Source organism: Notothenia rossii, assembly GCF_949606895.1.
Source record: "Notothenia rossii genome assembly, chromosome: 6".
In the NCBI taxonomy this organism is placed as follows: domain Eukaryota; kingdom Metazoa; phylum Chordata; class Actinopteri; order Perciformes; family Nototheniidae; genus Notothenia; species Notothenia rossii.
This window is the reverse complement of record NC_136909.1, coordinates 33767315-33791358: the sequence shown is the minus strand read 5'-3', so window position 1 is coordinate 33791358 and position 24044 is coordinate 33767315. Positions and strand designations below refer to the sequence as shown.

General features: G+C 40.2%; 1 protein-coding gene and 1 long non-coding RNA gene across 4 annotated transcripts in view; one reads left to right on the top strand and one right to left on the bottom strand.

Annotated features, from left to right (window-relative positions):
• Nucleotides 1–24044, top strand: part of LOC307043403 (uncharacterized protein) — a 111853-nt gene that overhangs the window by 68170 nt on the left and 19639 nt on the right. The window lies entirely within an intron of this gene.
• LOC307043405 lies at nucleotides 18691–21427 on the bottom strand. Of its 3 annotated transcripts, none has more exons than XR_013809373.1 (3): nucleotides 20977–21387; nucleotides 19864–20486; nucleotides 18691–19684 (listed from the first exon to the last, which is right to left on the bottom strand). It is a non-coding gene; the product is annotated as an uncharacterized lncRNA (long non-coding RNA). The 3 variants fall into 3 exon arrangements; XR_013809374.1 differs by having other exon boundaries at nucleotides 18691–19987; nucleotides 20232–20486; nucleotides 20977–21378; XR_013809372.1 differs by having other exon boundaries at nucleotides 18691–20486; nucleotides 20977–21427.

Below are 24044 nucleotides of genomic sequence, written 5' to 3'. Positions count from 1 at the left end.
GTCAATATGTTTTTAGCTTGATCTACCGCAGGAACAAAAACCATAATGCTAAATAATGTCAGATAATGCTATTTTACCATCTGCTTAAAATAGCTTTCTCAAGTTGAAATAAAAATGTCACTCCTGTAATAAGTACATATGTTACCAACCCGTAATCCCTTTCAATGGTTAGGGTGAGGGCATCTTCATCCACCAGCGTCTTCCTTTAATTTGTATTATTGAGGCCTGCTGTATTCAGTTCAACCAGAACTGTTATCTAATTATTTCAAGTCAAATGATAGCTCTTCTTTAAAGTATGTTCTTCAAGTATGTATATGAAATACATCCTGAATAAATGTATTCTCCAATGTTATCCAGAAGAACAGAATTAGGGTTTATTTGAAAGAAAAATAAACACACAACACTGCTTACTCTTAGAAGAAGATTATTTGGGGCATCTTCTAAGTTCAGCCTGTCCTCCTCCAAAAAACAACCAAATAGGTGGACCTATAGTCCCGTTTTAAAGTTTAGCACCTCTAGTGGTCGTGTAAGAAACAACAATTTGCGGCATATGGGCTGATGCTCCCGTTGATTGCAAACGCTCCGGAGGGTCGTTTATTCACAAATAACCCTCTCTGAAAAATCCTAAATTGTAGAATACAGTTGCAAGAAAAAGTATGTGAACCCTTTGGAATTACCTGGATTTCTGCATAAGTTGGTCATAAAATGTGTTCTGATCTGCACGATTGAAGTTTGCAAAAGAGCACCTGGATGTTCCACAGCACTACTGGCAAAATATTCTGTGGACAGCTGAAACCAAAGTTGAGTTGTTTGGAAGGAACACACAACACTATGTGTGGAGAAAAAAAGGCACAGCACACCAACATCAAAACCTCATCCCAACTGTGAAGTATGGTGGAGGGAGCCTCATGGTTTGGGGCTGCTTTGCTGCCTCAGGGCCTGGACAGATTGCCATCATCGACGGAAAAATGAATTCTCAAGTTTATCAAGACATTTTGCTGGAGACCTTAAGGCCATCTGTCAACAGAAGATGGGTGATGCAACAGGACAACGACCCAAAGCACAGAAGTAAATCAACAACAGAATGGCTTCAACAGAAGAAAATACGCCCAGTCAGAGTCCTGACCTCAACCCAATTGAGATGCTGTGGCATGACCTCAAGAGAGCGATTCACACCAGACATCCCAGGAATATTGCTGAACTGAAACAGTTTTGTAAAGAGGAATGGTCCAAAATTCCTCCTGACCGTTGTGCAGGTCTGATATGCAACTATAGGAAACGTTTGGTTGAGGTTATTGCTGCCAAAGGAGGGTCAACCAGTTATTAAATCCAAGGGTTCAAATACTTTTTCCACCCTGCACTGTGAATGTTTACATGGTGTGTTCAATAAAAACATAAAAACATATAATTGTTTGTGTGGTTTTAGCTTAAGCAGACTGTGTTTGTCTATTGTTGTGACTTAGATGAAGATCAGAACCATATATCAGAACACATTTAATGACCAATTTATGCAGAAATCCAGGTAGTTCCAAAGGGTTGACATACTTTTTCTTGCAACTGTAGTTTGGCCATTAAAATGTTTTTGATTAGATTTCTAGCGAGAAGTGTATATTGTATTTTAGAATCCAGGTCCAGTGGATGTGTATATCTATAGTTTGATAGATATTACGAAGATGAAACAGTATTTCTGGTCTCGAAGTTTTCATAATAAAACCTGAGGTATTCCCCTTGCTGTCAAATGATTTTACAATGATATCTGCACTACTCATCCACTAAAAAACATCAGTTTATCCTTGTTAATTCCACAACATTGATCGGTTTAAATTGTGTACAATGCTTTTTATGTTTTTAACCTTCGAATCGGAGAAACAAATAGTTTTTTCGGCCGAGCGTCAAACAGCTCTTTGAAATGGAATGAAACCACGGCAGACTATCCAAAACTGGACTCGTTAACCTGGTATTTTTACTCCACTACATTTATTTTAGTTACTTTGCAGATTCTGATTAATGATGTGAAATATAAACAACCCTTAAAGCAGACTTTAGTTACACCTGAGTAAAATTCAGGGAAGGTGATTGTCAAGTTCCAACATAAACTATGCAATATATTAGACGTTAAGTACTTTGTCAGGCTTAATATTTAGAAAAGAAGACCATAAAGTATTCTTTAATGTTTAAATAAAGCCTTATTAGTTTGTCTGTTTTGCACATCCTCCTATTAATATTTTTGGACGTCCTGCACTAAACTGTTTTATTGTAGAGATCACTACAGTATCTTCTTGATATTTTCTATTCTATATTTCTATCATTGACCTTCTACTTTCCCCCTATTTTGTATGTAGGCTACTCTTAATATTTAAAAGTGTTTCACCAAATATAACATATTGAACAAAAAATTCAATATGTGCTTTAACCACTAGGCCAGGGGTCGGCAACCTTTTTGATATGAAGTGCCATTTAAACAAAAAATTGTTATCAGCGTGCCAACGATCGACAATTATCAACGGGGGGGGGGGTGGTGGGGGGGGGTTGAGCCTCGCTGCGGGGAAGCAGTGTGTGTGGACCTGTCAGCGCAACTTACATGATACCGAATTTAACGAATACATTCAAATAATTGGTTTAAACGGCATAATAATAAGGACGATCGTCCGTTCTGTGATTCTCCAGAGCACACATGTTATGATATTAGGGTCATGCAGAATGAGATGAGATCGTTGGCCCTTTAAGAGAGAGAGAGAGAGAGAGAGAGAGAGAGAGAGAGAGAGAGAGAGAGAGAGAGAGAGAGAGAGAGAGAGAGAGGTGTGGCTTGTGCATGTGTGTTTGTGGATGGTAGAGCGACAGTGAGGGAACGTGTGTATGTTGTTTCTGGAAGTGAAACGAGGCAGCAGAAAAACAGAGGTCTGTGATGTATTTTGTGAAACAGAAGAACAGCTAAATAAATGCAACGGCCTCCCAAGAAGAGCTCGCCTCTCTCCAGTCATTTAAGCTAAAGTGGGTTATTGAACCTGAAGCTTGTTGCTTCTGCCCTCCTCGACTACGGTTTGGGAGCCGACAGGAACGTTCAACACACAGATGGCCAGTCCGCCCCTTTGTAGCATATTATTTCGATGAGAGATGAGCAGATCGCCACTGTGCATTCAACCAAAGACACACACAGCCACGCAACAACTGCGGGATTTGTACAGCTCCTTATGGGTACTGCAATTTGTGAAGTGCTTTCCTCCGTGGTGAAACGATCAGCACTGCGCCACGGAGGAAAGCGGCAGAAAGTCACCTGGAGATAAAGAGGGCGGGGCTGCGTTGCGTGCATGGCTTCCTTCTGCAGGTAGGCCTAACGGGGAGACGCGCTCTGGCGGCGGTGTCGTTCAGGATCCAAAAATAAAATTTAAATATTTTTGCACACTTATTCCACTTATTCCTAGTGTGCCACTGGTTACGGTGCCGCGTGCCAATGCTGGCACGCGTGCCAGGGGTTGCCGACCCCTGCACTAGGCGATGCAGGTTAAAAAACTGTCAAGTTTACAGTGTTAACACAATAAATGATACTTTCCAGTTTATGACGGATTTATTTTGTTATCCACACATATATTGTTTTGATATTTGTAACACCAAACCAACAGAAAATATGGTCTTAAAGGCACACCAATCTGACAACAAAGAACTGACAGAGACGGACCCCGACAGTTGCGTCGCCTCGCGTGTCTGCGTTTTGGCCATGTGTCGCACTGGAACACACCGCAAAGACTTCAGCCGACGGACAAGACGCACGTAGGAACTGCGCATGCGTGAGTGGCAATAACTCTCCTTACCAGCAGGCGGCGGTAGTGTGTATTCATCATTCAAAAGAGGCAACAGCCAATCAGAGTGATTTATTTTTAGCCGACTGCCTTTGGCCGACTGCCCAACATGTTGAATCGGCGGGTTTTCGACCGAAAAGGCGTCGGCCCGGCTGAAAAGATCCGACGGTGCGGGACACACCAATCTGAGTAGGGCGTGTCGACGCTCATCTTAGGCCTGACGCCCACCGACGCCGATAATCGGCCTGGTGTGTCCGTGCCTTTAGGTCTTAACATGACCCAGTGGTCGAGTTAATAAAACATAATAATATCAAACATAATATTACTATTAACTTTATTGTGAAATTAAAACAGAACGGCAAAGAAAAATACAGTTTCAGTCTCAGTTTCAGTCTCTTGATTTGAAGCTTATACCATGAACTTGTTGACCTGTAACAGTCAACTGGTGAGGAGTTGGAAAGGTAGTCTCTGAAGATGTTACAAATAACACACAGCATACAATGCCATAATAACTTTGTATTATGTTTTCACATCATTTTACAGGATATTGCTATATTGTTTCACATATTGTAGTTCTACACATTAATAATTCCTTATTTATTATAGCGCTTTTCCAGAGCTCAAGGTAAAATCATGTTATTAATAATACAGAAGATGTGGTTAATGGTTTTAATGAATTCTTTGTAAATGTGGGGCCAGATCTGGCAGAAAAAATTAAAACCGTAGAAACAACTAAAGGGGAAGATACGGACCTCTGGAATGAAAACAATAGCTCTTTCTTCCTCACACCAGTCGAAGAAAAATAAATCATAGATACTGTGCGAAAATGTAAAAGCAAATCCTCGACCGATTGGAATAATATTGATATGATTATTGTAAAAAACATTATTGAAGAAATTGCAGAACCATTGACTCATCTCTTTAACTTGTCTTTTCAATCTGGTAAATTCCCAAATAAAATGAAAATAGCAAAAGTTATACCATTGTATAAAATTGGGGATAAACACCATTACACAAATTACAGGCCTGTTTCATTGCTCTCTCAGTTTTCCAAGATCCTTGAAAAGCTTTTTACAAAAAGACTTGACAGTTTCATGGAAACACATCAGCTTTTGGACGAAAGTCAATATGGATTCAGGAAAGATAGATCAACGTCTATGGCACTAATGGAATTAAGTGAGGAAATAGCAAACTGCATGGACAATAAAAACAAGCAGTGGGAATATTTATAGACTTACAAAAAGCATTTGATACCATAGATCACAATATTTTACTGATAAAACTGGAACGGTATGGCATCAGAGGGGTGGGATTAAACTGGGTGAGAGATTATTTAAGCAACAGACAACAATTTGTTTAAATTGGTGATCATAAATCAGAATACATGAACATAACTTGTGGAGTACCTCAGGGGTCCGTGTTGGGTCCAAAGCTGTTCATAATATACATCAACGACATTTGCAGAGTATCAAATATATTGAAATTTATTTTATTTGCAGATGACACTAATATTTTTTGTTCCGGTGACAATTTGAAAGAGCTAATGGAAGTGATAACAGCAAAAATGATTAAAGTAAAACATTGGTTTGACACAAACAAATTATCATTAAATATAAGCAAAACAAAGATTATGTTATTTTGAAAACATAAAAAAAATCCACAGGTGCAATTAATACTAGATAACATAAACATAGAAAGAGTATATGAAATTAAGTTCCTTGGTGTGGTTTTAGACCACAAAATCAGCTGGAAACCTCATATCACTCATGTAAAAGCAAAACTGGCTAAAACTATCGCAATATTGGGAAAATCCAGATACATTCTGGACTATAACTCATTGTATACTCTATATAACACACTAATATTGCCATATCTGATTTACTGTGTGGAAATGTGGGGAAAGACGTATAAAACCAACCTACAGCCGTTATGCACATTACAAAAAAGGGCTATAAGAGTAATCAATAATGTTGGATATCTTGAACACACTAATGTATTATTTTTGAAGTCACACATATTGAAGTTCATTGATCTGGTTAAATTTAAAACGGCACAAATCATGTACAGAGCAAGACATAGTCTACTATTTAGGAAATTAAAAACATTGTTCGTAGACAGAGAGGGTTGGTATCATTTGAGAGGAAATCTACTTTTTAAACAACTCAAGGTCAGAACAACTCTGAGAAGTTTGAGTATAACAATCTGGGGTGATTTTATGGAATGGTTTGGAGCAGGAGTTAAAACAAAGCACAAGCATCATTCAGTTTAAAAGGAATGTGACAAAGGTAACTTGGTCACTGTGCATACATTTGTATACAATTTTATACTATTGATTGATGTAGTGTTTATTGTATTTTATGTTGAAATGTGTTCCCCTTTCCCCATGTCTGTTTCCATTGATTGTGTGCACCTAGTGCCCTGTGTTGTCTCCTCCCCCCACCTGTGTCTAATTGCTCCCCCCTCACCTGTGTCCTGTTGGGTTGATTGGGTTGTGCATTTAGGCTCTGGGGTTTTTCTGTTTGAGGAAGGGTGTGTGAGATCATTGTGGCTGGTGACTGTGTTCAAAGCAACAGCAGGATTGAGGCTGTGTGTCATGTTTTCATGATTTAATAAATGCCCACACTGGGTTGTATTTTGGACGTTCTGCCTCCTTGCTTGGTCGGGCCGCTCAATTGTCAGCGTCACAAGGATGTACAGAAACACTTTCTTTGAAAAACTATGAGAATGAAGAAAAGTGATTGAAGATGAGAAATTATTGTGTATAAATGTAAATGTATGTAGGAATAACCTGCATAGTGATTTTAAAGGACAATCATTGATAAAGTAAGGGGTGGGAATTAATAAGCATTTGCTTCCTCCTACTCCCTTTCGGACACATATGATTTATTATTATTATTAATATGGAGACTTTTTTTGTTTTTTTGTTGAATACAGATATTACCATGAATGTGGATGGATACTGTATTTTAACAATGCAGTATTCTGTTTTTCACATTTTGTTATTTTTTTATTTGTTATTTTTTAATCTGTTCGAAATAAAGAAAGAAAGAAAGAAAGGTGCTTTACAAGTACACACTAAACACATATCATACATATATCTACCAATTGGATCAAATATAAAAGTCAGCCGAATTAATGTTGATACTGCAAGGAGACTTATTGAGTGAAGAGAAATTTAAGATGTTGTTTAATTGCTGATATATTTATGTCACGTTTCCCGTTTCGGCTGCATTTCTTCCAGTTTGTCCAGAAGTCTTCTAATCAGGGCTCTATAAATAAATAACTACGGCAGATGTGTAATATTTAATGCAGCCGAACCGTGTATTAAAATGTCGTTATGTGATGACTTTCAAAGAGAAAAGCAAGAACACTCGGAATAAAGTATTATTATTAATTTTTTTAAATGTTTTCGGATTTCACATCGCATAAACACCATATCCCAACGTGCATTGCGGCTAAAACATCCAATCACCGAGCTTCAACGATAGCTGAGGATTATGGGTAGTTCAATGTTTTAGCCTATCAAAACCTCTGAAAAAAGAAATGTATCTCTCAGAATCGAAAAGGAAAAACCTATGGGAAAAACACAAAAGCAGTGTACACAATTTAAACCAATTAATGTTGTGTAATTAAAAAAGATAAACTGATGTTTTTTAGTGGATGAGTATGGCAGATATCACTGTTAAATCATTTGACAGTGAGGGGAATACGGTTTTATTATGAAAACTTGGAGAACGGAAATACTATTTTCACCCCGTGAGGGTTGACGCTAACTTTACATGGACGCTGCCGTCAATAGAAATGAATAGGGGGAAAGACGTAATATATACACGTTCTCCTGGCGAGACCTCAAATAATCTTCGTAATATCTATCAAGCTATAGTCCTACACATCCACTTGACGTGGATTCTAAAAGTACGATGTACACTTCTCGCTAGAAGTCTGATCAAAAAGCATTTTAATGGCCAAACTATCCTACAATTTAGGATTTTCCAGAGAGCATTATTTGTGAATATACGACCCACCGGATCGTTTGCAGTCAACTGGAGCACTAGAGGTCGAAAACGTTAAAACGTGGTTCTAGGTCGTAATAAGCACTTGAATAATCGACCTATTTGGTCGTAATAAGCGCTTGAACAATCAAACTATTTGGTCGTATGAGTTGGAGGACTTGTTGTCTAAGTCACATTTCTGATGTTGCAGAGTGCAGCAGATGTTGAATTAAAAAAGACTATTTCTGAAATAACATTAGGTATTATATTATCTGACACAATATCACTATCTGGTATTATAGATTGAAGCAGCTAGAGCACAACAGCCTACCCCTGTCTGTACGTTGCGGTAGCATTCAGACTCGGAGGGCTCCTGTAATTGGGGGGAGAAAGAAGGAAGAGCTAGCGAGGTTTTAACAATCCCACGTCAGCAGGGTTCCATCAGCCGTGAAACAAAAGGGACCCAGTGATTTATGCAGCAGAAGGATGGGGGGTGCGACGACAGCGAAGAATTATCCGGAAAGGTCATCCTCAATTTCTGTCCAGAAATGATCTTTCCCACTATGTAATAAACATTTATCTGATCCCTTTATTGGCTTTATTAGATCTGACAGTTTAGTTAAGCCATTTCCAGCCGCGCCGCCGCGGGTCGTGACAGTTAACGTTGCGCAAAAAGTTCCATTGACTAGGTTCTTACTCACAGGACTGAAGGGACAAGGACAGTAGGTCTGGGCCCGGTATTATTACCACTGTGAAACAAAGGCTCTGTACATTTAGATGCCCATAAATATCCCTCCAGCACATAGCAGAGCAGAACATCCAGACACTGTGTTGTTTAAGGAGAACAGCTGAATGTCAATTGGGTGTCATTACTGTAAAAGCTGCATTTATGAAAGAGGTAAATGGGCTTGACAAAAATAATGTAAACACCTCATGACAAAGGACGTTAAAAAGTGATTTAAGATAGATGCAATTTTCAACACGACCCTTAAAATGTGGCTCATATTCGTTGAAAGGAATTGACTGCCGTGGTTTTAGCTACGTATGGCGACTTTCATATTAGTTTTAAAAGCAATATGCTAAAACAAACAGCTTGGAAGATGCCAAATTAACTTTCCCAAAATTGGGAATTCAAACTGCACAGTTGTTAAGGCAAAATACGTCAATTTAGAAATAGAAAATGTTTATTCTGCTTTAAGCTTTTTATCAAAATGATGACAAACAATTATTAGATAATTGTGCCTGAATGTAATATTCTTTTTTAATTATTATAATTATAATTGTATTTGTATTTATCTATTTATTTAATTCTCATTATAACTATTTAATTTCTCCTTTTTTTTCTCACATTTAATAATTTTTCTTGGTGTGCATTTGAATGCTTACATATATTTGTTTATGTGTTTTATTTTTTGTAAAGAAATGTATAGATCTTCCAAATTTGAATCCCTTATTGTTTTAAAAAAAAAAATGCATTTAATGTTTATTAAATTATTTAAACAATAATTAATTCCGTTTGACTGTAATGTTTGCAATTTGATTAAGCTTCTTTGTTTAATCATGACATGCCTGAGTGGTGTCCTATATTTGTAAAAAAAAAATACAAGCACAGTCTTGAGTTGAATGTTCTATTCTGCTAAATGTAATTTAAATGCCACAGGTTTCATTCTGACATCAGTGTATTGAATTTTAATCAGTTAGTATATTGTTCATAATGTCTGAGTGTGTAGCATTCACAGGCTAATATGCTGGATGAGGTAATGACAGTAACATCCCATCTAGTGATTAGCAGGTTACAAATCCTTCAGAAAAGCTGATAAATGTTTCTTTAAGACACTCTCCCGTCCTTTCTGTAATGACAGCCAATCCTGCTGTTGACGCTTGCATCAGTATGCAGCGATAATGGTGTGGCTGCAGAAGCAGTTGGGGTTGTAAACAACGTCTGTCATTCAGTTTAATAGACTTGAGGGCATTGTAATGGCTCTGTACCGCTTTCACATTCACTGCACCAAATGTGTAGAGCAAAACGCCAGAAGATAATTTTACCTCAGAAATAGATTAAATAAACCTCTTTTATAGCTCTATCTCAAGGACAGCCCCCCCTCCCCCACTACCACCGCTCCTAACTGCGACTGCTGAATATATTCTGTCTCTATTTCAACCATTTGTGCAGGCAAATTACAAAAGGTCTTTGAAATGAATTCTTATTTGTCTATTTCAATGTTTCTGTATTTACTCAGCTGTCACCGGGTGAATTACAGCCCATCTCTGCCACACTACCGGCCCTCTCCTTCCCTGACTTAACTGATAAGAACATCAAATAAAGTATTCTCAATCCTCTTCCGAATAATGATTTGCCTGTGCGCCCATGTTCCTCCTATTTTAGAATGTACTTCTTATTAGTGAGATTTATGAGGCCTCCAACACCATACTCTTGTGGTGGACCAGCCACTTCAGTATTAGTCATTGGCATCCCAAGGTTAATTAGGTTGATCATGTCTTTAAATAGCAGGATCATCATTGCTCTTCTCTTTCTCTACTCCCCCTGGTTCCCTCTGCCGGATTGCAGCTAGACTGCTCATCGGCTGGGCTCCCATTCAGGAGCTGTCAGGTTTTTTTCCTCTTTTCTTTTTTTTAACCAAATCCTGGCGTCCAATGTGGGGCAGGCGGGCTAAGTTAGCGCGAAAGTGAAGTTGTCACTCAGAGACAGAGGAGGTGCGGTGCAGTGTGGGCCGGAGGAGCTAACGGTTTGCCTGCGCCTCGCCTCCAATCCAGACCATCTGTGGCCCCAGCTGGAGTGCCAGCGATGGTCTGGCACTTGTACCGCGCCATATTTACAGATCTAAACACAAATGGCTACTGCCTGATTGTTTCACGATTCATTAGTCAGACAAGCTCGGCTCCCGCGCCAGCCCAGCTGTTACAGAGTAAACCTTTGTCACTTAATAGGGCTGCTTATTGCCTCCCCATCAAACGTATTGATCTGTGGCCTCCTCCTTTTAAGGTGAGGTGACTGGGAGCGTGGGGACAGACAGGAAGAGGAGAGTGTGACATGGTGGGGGTCAAGAGAATGAACGGAGGGGTTTATTAAAACATGATCCACCAGGATAGAGGCGAAATAGAACGGAAATATCAACAATTGATCTTTGCAACTTTTACATCATGTTGTGTTGTTATGTCTCTATAGTCTTTAAGGAAGTTTAAAGTCCACCTTTTACAACATTTACTTCAAGGTAGATATTAAAATGTAATCTTGATTTTGGTTAAAGTTGGGTGAAATCTAATCTTGTAGTATTTTAAATATAAACCAGCGTGCTTCTGGACTGACATGGCAAATTACTTTTTTTTTTTTTTATTGCGGTTGGGTTGGGGCTAGGGTTACAACTTTAGAAAATCCTCAAGCTCAAATATGAATGCTTACAGTAAAGGCTGTATTCTTTTGTACTCCATTGCTCCTACATTTCTTCACATTGTGCTGTAATTACAGCTCTTAAATTATCCTGTAGTTTATTTATTAAATAAATACTTCACCCACAGTTGTATCATTTACATCATGTGTATATCAATTACCTTTCCTTCTTGAACAAAACATTGCTTTTCTTGCATGTCTTCATGGTAAACAAGGAATAAAAAGAACCAGAACATTCTTGATGACGTGTAGCAAATGTGTGGATGTGTTTAACAAAAGCAAAACTACATCAAGGCATCTGTTCAGAAAAATCGTACAGATGTACTGAAGAATAATCATAGTCTAATTTATCCAGACGTATGCTTAATACTTACTCCGAACACGTATTTTCACTAAACCTTACTATTTAAAACACTTCTTCATTGAGAATCAAACACTGAGTTTGTGTTTTACGATTTTAGCTAAAATGCATGTATTTGTAAAGTAATGTGCATTCAACAGGATGAATTAGACTTGGTTTATGCTGCATGAGTTATGTAAGAATGTGTTTACAGACACTGAAATAGTTGTCCTGTTCTTCCTATTCTTCAAGACCTTTCTCAATATTGTTTTTTAATTCTTTGTTCAACATGGAGTAATAGATCAAAAGTATATCAGGAATCCAAGGTAACACAGGGGGAGTAATTCATATTAAAATGGTCGATTTGTAGGTGAAGCTTTCTTTTAAGCTGCTTTGCATAAATATAACTTACACTACTACTTATCGGGGCGGGGACTACTACGGGGTTTGTGAATGTGAAAACGGGGTTTGTGAATGTGAAAATGAAGAGAAATCTTTATGCTGCAGCAAAAAAAGTTAATTTAAACATTTGTCTCCAAACTTCTTGGTGAAGGTAGTTACAGTACAACAATACAACCATAAATGCTGAAAGCCATCTCCACAAAGGACGGCTTTTCCCTCTTTGGTCTGGAACTTTTCTGGCCTTGAACCCGTCCAATACCTTTGGGATGCACTGCCTTTGAGCCAGACCTGATCACCCAAAATCTGTGCTGGACCTCACCTACTGTGTAATATTATGGCTGAATTGGAGAAAATCCCTGCAAACAGGTTATAAAACCATGTGGAAAGCCTGAAACTAGAAGAGTGGAGGCTGTTGTAGCTGGATATCACGAAAAGGTGATGTCCATCTTGAAAAAGTCATCATCATCATATAATACTTGGGATTTTTTAGTGTGACAACTGCTCCACTTTAGAATGAAATAAATATATAAGTTAACAAATATTAAAGATGTGCAATACCAGATAAGATGCAATAAAATAAAGATATTTATATAAACATATTAAGTTAAGTTAAAACGCCCAATAAAAGATAAGACAAAACAAAAATTGAAAAAAATATTGATATAAACATAAGAAATTAAAGAATGAATGTGCAATACAAAAACAAAACAAAAACAGTCAGGATATTTATTCAAGCATTAGAAGTTAAAGTAAAATGTCCATTACAAGATCAAATACAAATAAAAACAACATAAGGGGCCCTATTATGCTTTTTAAGGGTTTTCCCTTACCTGTAGTGAGTTGTATAGGTTTGTGGTATGAAAGGGTAAAATCCATAAATTCCCTCTAGAGGAAGTTCATCTCCAACACACTCCAACCACCTGCCTGAAACATATCCATTTGAACATTAAAGCATGTCACAGTAGAAACAAAAAATACAAATATGAAACCTGAAAATGAGCATAATAGGGCCCCTTTAAAGATTGGGATGTGGTTGAGGCCAGAGTCTCCAGAGCCCCCCCCCCCCTCCCCCACCGCCTGATAAAACAGAAAGAGCAGCCTCAGCAATATGTGTATCGCTACAAAAATAAAATCTGTCCTCAAACCTACGGATCCATTCCTTAGAAGACAAAGAGAGGGGTAAAAAACAAAAAGGTCAATCCTCAGGTCAAGCGTTTTACACTAGTAAGTGGAAGAGGGTGTATTGATTTCACATTAAGAGCACCGGGAAAGGCTCCACACTGTCAAAGTAATTCACTGATCTTTAAAGACAAGCTCTGCTATTGGCTTTCTGCCATTTTGAATCCTGCTCTAAAGAATCTATGATCGTCGACTGAGCATTCAGCTTATCGCTGCGTATGGCGGCCTAAGCGGCGACATTGATCCGGAAGCATTTTTGTGTGTAAATGTGTCACAGCTGATCACATGAAGAAGTAATTTGATTTGTTAAGGTTGGAGGTTGGCAATATAACAATGGTGCGAACAGGGAAATCCCAATAGAGCAACGAGGGTCGGGATTAGCAAACACCGTGACAGTTTTATTGACTCGCTGACTTCACTGCTGCAACTTGCATGTGCAAGCATACTGTCTCTCTCTACAGTGCTGTAGTAAAAGCATTACACGTCTCAGAACTTTAAATACTTGATTTAATTAACATGTTATAAGCTAATTAGCGCATGTTGATTAATGCTCTATTAATTCTCCATTGACTCCTTGATGGCTACATTGGACATTAAAGTGGCAAACGGTGTAATTAGCAGAGCAGGTCTGGTGGGTTTGCAGCTGTGCCGAGTTAAGATAATTTACAAATCAAAGCCAAAGAAAAATTGGTGATGTACTTCTGGTTGTAGTTTTAGATTCGATTAGGGTGGTCTCTGGATTAGCTCAACCTGGGCACTGGATATGATGACTGGAGGTGGAAGGGGTGGAGGCGGAGCGCAGCATTAATGCATGGAATCACAGCCGACTGCAGGAGAGAGCAGAAAAATGTAAAAGTTTGACTGCAGCAGGATGATTGGCTGCTGGAGATTGTAGTAAAATGTAACTGGACGCCCATAATGAGCTGATTATATGCAGCGGAGGAGTGAATGAATGTAGCCAGTCTTCCTGATAGAACTTAGCTTCTGCCTTAGCTTCAGTTCCATATTGCATTTTGGAAGTGTTAGTTGTTTTGGATTTGCTGGGTATGTGTACAGCAGTCCGTTTATGGCTCTGGGGGGAAAAGTCTATTGAATAAAAAGTACAATATTTACAACATTTATGTAGAATACTAGATCCAAATCCAAAAATTGTATGTACTTGGTTAGAAGTACTTACTAATGTTCCACTGCTGGTTTTCAGTGTTTCTACATATGTGTACTGGTGTTTAATGTATGTCAGTAAGTGTGTATATAACAAGGTGTTAATGAAAATGTGGGTTTGCATATGTGCAGGTGAGTGTATGCATACATGGGAGTCGAGAATCAACAGTGTGAATGCCTGTGTGTGTTATTATGCATGTGTGTTGTTTTCTGCACACACACTCTGGGTGTTTCTCAATGTCAAGGAAGGATACTCCAGAGCCACTATTTCAAGGGATGCTACGTCATCGAGTCCCAATGTCCAGGCTCCTTGGAATTCTACCGAACCTGGCGTCCTTCGTAGTGAGAAATTTCGAGGCTGAACATGTATATCCTCCGAGGTCTTCGAATCCCCGCTTTGCGCCGCGGACCAATTTCCAGAAATCGCGTTCCATTTAAGGCGGGGCCTCGCATATGATGCACACCTGCACACCTGTTAGCCTGTTCCACCGTTCTTGGTTTACCGAGGCTAGGAAGGATTCATGCCTCGCTTCTGAAAGAAGTGACCCGGAAGACATATCCTACCAAGGAAGTGTCCTCGACATTGAGAAACACACACACACACACACACACACACACACACACACACACACACACACACACACACACACACACACACACAGAGGCTCAGACGTTGTACAGCTGCCGCCCCTCAGAGAGGCGTGCTGGGGCAGCGTGAGCCTCCAGTGCATCTATCATCACGCTGACAGGGCTGCCGTCCCCACACACTGTTCAAAGTGAGATCTTCAGTATGGCTGCTTAGCAAATAATTGATGGGGTGCTTCCCGGTTTTTAAGGAGAGGAGCGCTTAGACGGCAGGCCAGCGACAAGCACTTTTAAAGTGACGCGTGAATCACTCTTTCATGACCCATAAAGCCATCTGGAATAACAAAGCACCCGACAACCGTTTGGGTCTTTATTCAGAGTTTCAGGGACTCACCTGTGGAGGTGCTATTTTTGTTTTAAACAACGATGACCAGTCCCCAAACACCTTATTGTCTTTTTTTGCAGTCAATCTACTATTGTTTCTAAGGCATCTTGTCGTCTTTCTGGGAAATACTGAGCCCTACAAGTTGTCATTGTTACACAATTAAGTTCTGATTGGTCAACTTAGAGATGAGTCGAAATTATCCCGCCCCTTAGCCAGTCATGTACAATGTGTTGGAGTGCTAGCCAATAGAAATGTGAGTGTTAAATATTGATGTCATAATGTTACGAAAGTAAACAAATGAGTCCAATGGAGGCAGAGTGTGGGAGAGAAACTCCCTCTTGAGTGAAAACAGGGATTTTATTCTTTGCGGACCATTTACATGCACACAAACCTATACTACAGGAATGGCAATACCCCAAAAATCACAATAGAGCCCCTTTAAGTCATAAGTCCTAAAACTTGTCATATGCGCTCAAAGCCACATCTCGAGTTATTTTCCTCTGTTCATGTGAATGAGCCCGAGACGGATGCATGGTTAAAGCCAGTGTGCACGCTCTATGGGCCTCAGAAGTCAAACTGTTTTGGCTTTATGCTCCACCGAGTCCCACAGTTCTCTTAATACATCCATGGGTGGTACAGGAACATTTGGGAATGTACTGTATTGTATAACTGTACCAGTGCTTTAGCCTCCAAAAGACAGGGTGTACGGATGTAAGGAATTACTTAATAAGGAAATCAATATATCTTAACTATTCACAAGTTGCAACATGCTGAACAAAAAAAGTTCTTGGTGCTCTGTCCCAGAAAAAAATAGATCATCTTGGCCTGACATCTGTATTGAAAGAACAGAGTGAACAGTGAAATGTGATGCCTGCAACGTCTGCATGCTGTCGTCCCACTTCCTGTTATTGTCCAGCATGTTTGAATGGCGTCTGGAGCCCACTGCACCTTCCCAGCAGATGGACTGCAAATATGGCCTCTGATTTATCTGGCCACTGATTAACTGTGAGAAAACAACACTCCACCAAATGTGTATGTGTGTGGTGGGTGGTGGCGGTGGTGGGGAGGACGCTAATATATTCATGAAAATGTATTCATAAAAAATGATAATTGTGATCAAAACCCCTCCATGGCTCAGAGGATGAGTCAATAAAAAGCAGGCGAAATTGACAGGCGCCTGTTATATGGACAGCACTTGCAATAACAGATGGGGGGGCAGAGGGATGGACTGCACGGCCGCCGGATTGATCACACCAAAGTGGGTGAGTGGTAAAATGTTACGCAACAATCATTTATTTCCTCCTTTTTGCACTATTTCATCATACATGATTCTTCTACGGTGAGAGGAATATTTTTGTTCAATCTATTTTCAGGATGTAACACCTCTGAACGTTTCCGGTTGTTTGCTTGCAAGTCATTAAGGGTAAATGTGAGGTAATTCCAATCACTATACGTTTCCATATCAGTAAGTAGATAGAAGTAAATAAGTAATTCAGTTTGGCTATCTTTCCTCTGCAAAAAATGCCCTTTTATTTGTTACTCGTCGGAATTCAGCTCCCTTGTTGCACGAGCTTTAAGTGGCGAGTTGGACAAAACTCAGACATAGATGAATGTCAGCCATTATCGCAGGCAGCCATTTGTGCTGGTATTTGACTCACTAATGATCGTCTTCCAAGCAGGGTTCATCCGCTTCATTGCAGACAGACAGACTGATTCAAATCGGAGCTAATTTGTCCCTCTAGTTTACCATTTCCCTAGAACAATCAGCTCTTCCACAATGCACACTCTCACAGTTTCCCATTTAAAGCACAGGAGTTTGGCGACAGGTTTTGCTGTGTTTCAAGGTATAGTAATATTAGTCCTAGTGTGGACTCTTGGCATGGGCAGACCCCCTGCTGGTCTGTGCCAGCCTTGTGTGTTGGCAGGCCCACCTGGACCCAGCACCTGCTTCTGTCACTGGACATGGCAGGGTGATGAGTGTTCGGAGGAGGGTATTTGTTTATTTGCAAGTGCCTTAGGAATAAATCAACTCAAGCTGCACGGGGGCAAACCTTTTTGTAAGCAAAACAACATCTTATCAAGCATCACCACAAACTTTTAGTAGGTCAGACTTTTGCTGTTGAGCCAAAAATGATCTAATTGTTTGTGTTGATCTCGAATATGTGGAGACAAATATCCATTATTTTGATATGAAATGGAAAGAAGGGTTCAAGCTCAGCATAGCAATTATGGCCTGCCTAGCATGGCTAGCAAGAACTTAAACCAGGGGTCGGCAACAGGCCGACCGCGGTCCGGATCCGGACCCATACGCCGACCTATACGGACCCGGACCTATAATCAATACATTAATAGGGGATTTCAATTTTGACGGGCCGCCGACAGGGGGCGAAAGAGACGAGTGAGCGATACAGGGAGAGAAACACAGAAGAAGAGACGAGAGCGCGGCAGAGACAGCGCCATATAGATAGAAGAGTTACGACGGCGGATGTCCAAAAACGGTTATCGTCACGTGGTTCATGTAGACGAGGATCGTTCCCCGGAAGTTGATGGCAGGCAATGTGAATGCATTGATAACAGGAGATAGAACTACGATTTTTGGTAATTATTAGTGAATAAAGGTTTTTATTTGCAATATTTATACAACAAATCGATATGTGTATGTATTTACATCAATATGTTTGAAAAAATAAAATAGAATTTGGATTAGTGTGAACAACTAGTTTACATGTTAGGCTAACAGTGCCTTGGTTAAAGAGCCTGTTGCTGTTTATAGCTTTGAATTCTTTAAAACCAATATTATCTTCTTAAACTTGTATGGTAGTCAGGAGCATCACTTTCTAATGTTTATTGATATATTTAGAGGGAGGGGATCTAAAGGAATGCTTCAAAATTCAGATTAGATTCATTTCTACCATTTTCTTAAATTCATGGTAGTTTCAGTAATCCCATGGTAATTGAGGACACAAGTTATCTAAATGACTAATGTCATCTTTATGGCTTTCAGAAAGGACAGGAGACCGACAGGTGACTATCAAAGGACTAGCAGCAGCAGCAGCAGCAGCAGCAGCAGCAGCAGCAGCAGCATGATGATGATGTTAAATGTGTTGTTTTAGGAACATCCATTGCAAATACATGGAATTCAATAAACATTGAATAGCATATCATGCAGTTTGTCTGTGCCTTTTCCTCCGTGTTGTCCTGGTTTGCTGTGCTGCCTCCTAGTCGCCACCATGGTTTGCTGTGCTGCCTGGGGATGCTCAAATCGCTCCGAGAAAGGAGTACGAATGTACGGCTTCCCCACTGACACAGAGCGCAGGAAAAAATGGCTGGCTCAAGTCAGCAGGAGCAATTTCACGACCAACAGCAAAAAAATATGTGAGGTTATTATATACAAACACTGCATTTGCACTTATTCACAAAACGAAAACCACACCATTGGGAAAGCTTAATGTTTTGTTTAATACAAAAAAACAGGGAAAGGCTTGAAAAACACTGAGAGTTGAGACTCAGGGTGCAGGGTGAGGGTCTCAATGCAGGTATTCAGGCTCCATTGAATCCCCCTCTGGTTCTTGTGCTGAAAGAGGGAGTAACAGACAGGAGAAAGGGTTATACACACCTATATAGCACACCTATTGGATGGGAAATTGCCTTGGGGAGATAAGGTGTGGTCTTTGTTCCCAACTGAAGTTATGGAACTTTATTATTTGTGAGTTTAACAAAGTATGACAAATGGCATCAGTAACAGATGTGATATGAATTTCTATAAAGTTGTCTCACATTCTTGATAATATTTTATATACAGTATGTAATGAGTACAACATGTCCAGTAAGTATAAAGTGTTTCCTAATACTGTGTATTCAACCACTATGGAATATGTATGTGGGCAGACAAAACTGAGTTGTTCTGTGTGTGAAGTAACCTCAAGTCACTCCGCAGGCACATTTTGATGCAGAGCAGTTTGTCAAGACAAAAAAGGGCAAGACTAGGCTGAGAGCAGAGGCTATACCCGCCATCTTCGTGCATCGCCCTGTGGTCAAAAAGAGAAGGGCCCCTGCACCACGATTCACCCCGGGACCTGTATCTACAAAGCCCATAGCTCATGATCACAGCTATAGTGTGAAACTTGACACAGGTATAATAAGTATGAACTCTTAGTAACAAAAGTCATATTTCTTATTTTTAAGTGGTATAATATTTTAAATGTTGGAAAATCGACAGTGCTATGTCTTCTACTTACATTAGTCTCACAGATTGAGGGAAGAAGGGATGAGGAGACTGAGAGAAAGGAAAGTGAGGGTGAAGAAAGAGAGGACATGGCTAGTGAGGAGAGACAGGGAGGGTGGACACCACCCACTCAGCCAGCAGCCAGTCAGCATACAAGGGAACCAGCAGCCAGTCAGCATACGAGGGAACCAGCAGCCAGTGAAACAGATCTATTAAAAAAATTAAAGAGAAAATTAAAGAGCCAAGAAGGAATCACCAAAAAAGCAAAGTCTGCACTAAGAAAAATCAGGAAGGAAAATGCAGCTCTCAAGAAAACAATGAAAATTAGGGACAACAAATATAAGAAAACGTTTTCAAAAGACCAACTTAAGGCATTAGGCAGACTCACCACAAAGGGGATGAAATGGAGCAATGAGACAATTAAGAAGGCTTTAAAAATTCGCTTTGCATGCGGACCAACGGGTTACAAAACTCTGCAGGAATTGCAGATTCCCCTTCCAGGAATAAGGACACTGGAAAGAAGGATGCAATGTGTTAAGACTGAGCCTGGTGTGTAACAGCTAACATCACTGCCCCTCCACCTGCCAACATCACTGCCCCTCCACCTGCCAGCACCCAGCCAGAGGAGCGCAAACAACAAAAACCTTGGTGGCTCTCTACTCATGTTGTTACAGTTGTGTTGGAGCTTTATAGCTCTCATTTTTTTTGCCATTTCCACATCTTTTGAAAATATGAAATAAATGAAGTGAAATCAACCTCTTCTCTGGAGAACAAACTTTGATTTCTCTGTCTTGTGAGTTTGCAGTCTTGCAGTTTTGCTCCTCCACCTGTAACATCACTGCCCCTCCACCTGCCATACAGTAGGTTACTAACAAGATGACTTATATAATACAGTGATAGAATACATGTTTAGTATGCTTACTTATATAAAACAGTAGTATTAAACTTACCTTGTGTTTTCACTCTCACTTAAGTCCCTCTCCCTTTGCCATCAATCCAAAATCAGCTGAGCTGCAACATTATACAGACAGGTAATAATCAACATAATCACAAGGACGCAATATGGCTCTGCTAAAAACACTCACTCTTACACGCACCAAAGTTATATTTATCTAATATTTAACTCCCTCCACCCCCGCATACAATCCTGTTTAGAAGCCCCTCTTCTCTAATTCAACAACGTTGGACGAAATGACATTAAGAGAACGGAATTTACAATTAAAAGTCTGTTCTACGTGTGTTGCTAACTTGATCCGGTATCCTAGCTTAATCTTTTATCTGTAAACGTTCCCTAAATCTACTAATTTAGGGATGATCCACTGACATCCTTTAATACACATGTTAATTTGAATCAGATGTACTGATAATATCCGCTTATCTGTAAACGTTCCCTAAATCTACTAATTTAGGGATAATCCACTGACATCCTTTAATACACATGTTAATTTGAATCAGATGTACTGATAATATCCGCAATATAAATCTTTAAACTTCTTCTTACCTTTAAAAGTCCGTCACGAACGGTCTATTATGCTGCAACTCTACAGCTCTGCTAGCCTTGGCGCTAACTTCCGGGGAACGATTGAGAGGCTCCACGATCCGCCATTGCTGTAAAAAAGTGGTCCATTGGAGTGAACGGAGATGACGTAACTCTCAGTCTATACGGCGCTGGGCAGAGAGAAGCGGAGAGGAAAGTGAGTGAAGAGAATAATTAGCGATACAGGGAGAGAAGCGGAGAGGAGAGTGAACAGGCGTGTTAGCGGTAGACAGGGAGAGACAAATAATTACACATGGCGGTCTCCAAGAAGAGGAAAGTGGACAGTGAGAACAGAGCTTTTAACCCTGAGTGGACTCATTCATGTTCATCCTGCCCACTGGGAGCACAGAGCCAGTGTGTCTCATTTGTTCAGAGACCGTGGCGCTCATTAAAAGTGCCACAACGCCACTATGAGACCAAACATTCCCTCTCAAATCAAAACTGAGGTCACAAAAACGAAATATCGTTCGTCCGAGGCTAACCAATGAGCACCTGCATGTGTGTATGAGAATGGCCCTGACACCATTTCAGCCCAGATTTAAACAACTGGCAGGACAAGCTCCAGCTCAATTCTCGCACTGAATTAAAAAACAGTGAGTGAGGGACTGCAATATAAGAGGGAAAGAAAGATAAACTTTAAAACTGTTCAATTGTTATGATGTGTAAAAAAAGACTGAAATTGTTCTATAATCGTCTGAAACTGTTAAGTCATGATGTGATTATTTTATTTATCTAAAATTAAGCTCTTTTAAGATGCAAATATTTTCAAAAGCTATTTTATTTATTTTCTCCTATTTTATTTTTTACAGTAGATGCAGCCCGAGAGGAACATTACACATATCCACAGTATTTACTGTATATCTGTATAGTTCAATGTTAATTGACAATACATATTGTTGTTTATGAATTGTACTTTCTTTATTTGATTGGCAGTCAGTTGTTGATGACATGCAGACGTTGATAAAGCTACAGCTACTTCAATATCACACTAATTCATAAAACAACGTAGACATTTTGATGTTCCGGACCTTTGCATGGGGAGATTTTCTCCAACTGGACCTCGCTGAATTTTAGTTGAATACCCCTGACTTAAACTATTAGCTTCACCAATCCAGTCTCAACTTAAAGCAGCATACATGTAAACCTGAGGGCAGCAGAACAAACTGAAAACACAACAATGACATGTTATCAGCTTTTACAATTGGACTCGACAAAGTCCAACTGAAAAGAAATAAAAATGTGTTACTGGCCATCTGATCGAAAATGCACTCTCTTAACTGTATTTTATTTTCCAAAGATTCTTGATGTATATTGACTTTGAACTGATTCCCATTTCAGCATTCTCAACGCAAAACCATGCAAGCAAACTGGATAAGGTTCAAGGTTCTTATTTGTGATAGGGACAGTGTAGTTATGACGATGAAAATCTTAGGTCACAGGCTCCTCCAACAGTGCAACACAATAACACAGATAAACAGAAAAATATAGTGCAAGTAAATGTTGCACTATAGTAATAGTAAATAAGCAATAGTAAATACAAAAATACAAAAATTAAAAAAGTAAAATAGTGCAATAAGAGTGAGTCTATATGCAAGTTATTGGAATATGATATATTAGATAAATAGATAAATAATTTCTGAGTAGCAGCCAGATGAATGTTATGGATGTTGTTTCAGCAGTTCAGGTGTTTAACAGTCTTATGGCCTGTGGGATGAAACAGTCCCTGAGTCTGGTGGTTTTAGTCCTGATGCTGCAGTAACGCCTGCCAGACGGCAGCAGACAGTTTGTGGCTGGGGTGATGGGGGTCTTTGATAATCCTGAGGGCTTTCTTCCTGAGCCGCTGGGAGTAAAGGTCCTCCATGGATTTCAGCTCCGTCCTGGTGATGTTCTGTGCAGTTTTCACCACCCTCTGTAGAGTCTTACGGTTGAGGGCGGTGCAGCTGCCGTACCAGGCCTTGATGTAGCCAGTCAGGATGCTCTCTATGGTGCACCTGTAGAAGTTGCAGAGTATCCTGGAGTCCATGTTGAACCTCCTCAGCCTGCGGAGGAAAAAGAGCCGCTGTCGAGCTTTCTTGGTGATGGTGGTGGTGTGAAGAGTCCATGTCAGGTCCTCAGTGATGTGGACCCCAAGGAACCTGAAGCTGCTGGCTCTCTCCACGTAGTCCCATTGGCAGTATACGCCGTGAAGTTGTTTGCGGCCTGCCAGTAAACCCAAAGCAGAAGAAGAAGAAGTGACGTAAGTGGCTTAATTTGCCTAATCCTCCCCCAGGGACTTATTCCGGTGTGAACGCGATCTGCTCTTTAGTACATCAGAACTAAAGAGTTCTGATTAACTAAGTTCTCATGAACTAAGTACGGCAAAGTACTTGGTGTGGAAGCGCCTATTGATATTGAAGGCTGAACTGTAATCAATGAGCCGGATTCTCACATATGTGTTCCTCTGGTCCAGGTGTGAGAGGGCAGTGTGGATGGTGAGGGCTATGGCGTCGTCTGTGGACCTGTTTGTTCTGTAGGCAAACTGCAGGGGGTCCAGAGAGTCAGGGAGGGAGGAGGTGATGAAGGTTTTGACTAACCGCTCAAAGCACTTCATTGTGATGGAGGTGAGTGCTACTGGGCGGTAGTCGTTGAGGCTGGTGATTTTTGTCTTTTTGGGGACAGGAAAGATGGTGGGGTGTTTGAAACAAGTGGGGACTACAGACTGCAGCAGGGACCTGTTGAAGATGTCTGTGAACACCTCTGCCAGCTGAACTGCACACACCCTGAGAACACGGCAGAGGATGCCATCAGGTCCAGGAGCCTTGTGTGTGTTAACCCTTTTAAAAGGATTTGCACACATCTGCCCTGTTAAAAACAAGAGGGCAAGGCTCTTGATCCTTCTCTCCCCCCCAGCCTGGCTGCTCTCAAATAATGCAAAAAAACAGTTCAGCTCATCTTGGAGAGATGCGCATGCAGACACTCCCGCAGCATTGTTCTTAGTCATCACATGTTCCGGGTGTTACAGCCTTTGAAGTTAAACTCCACCTTGTGTTTAG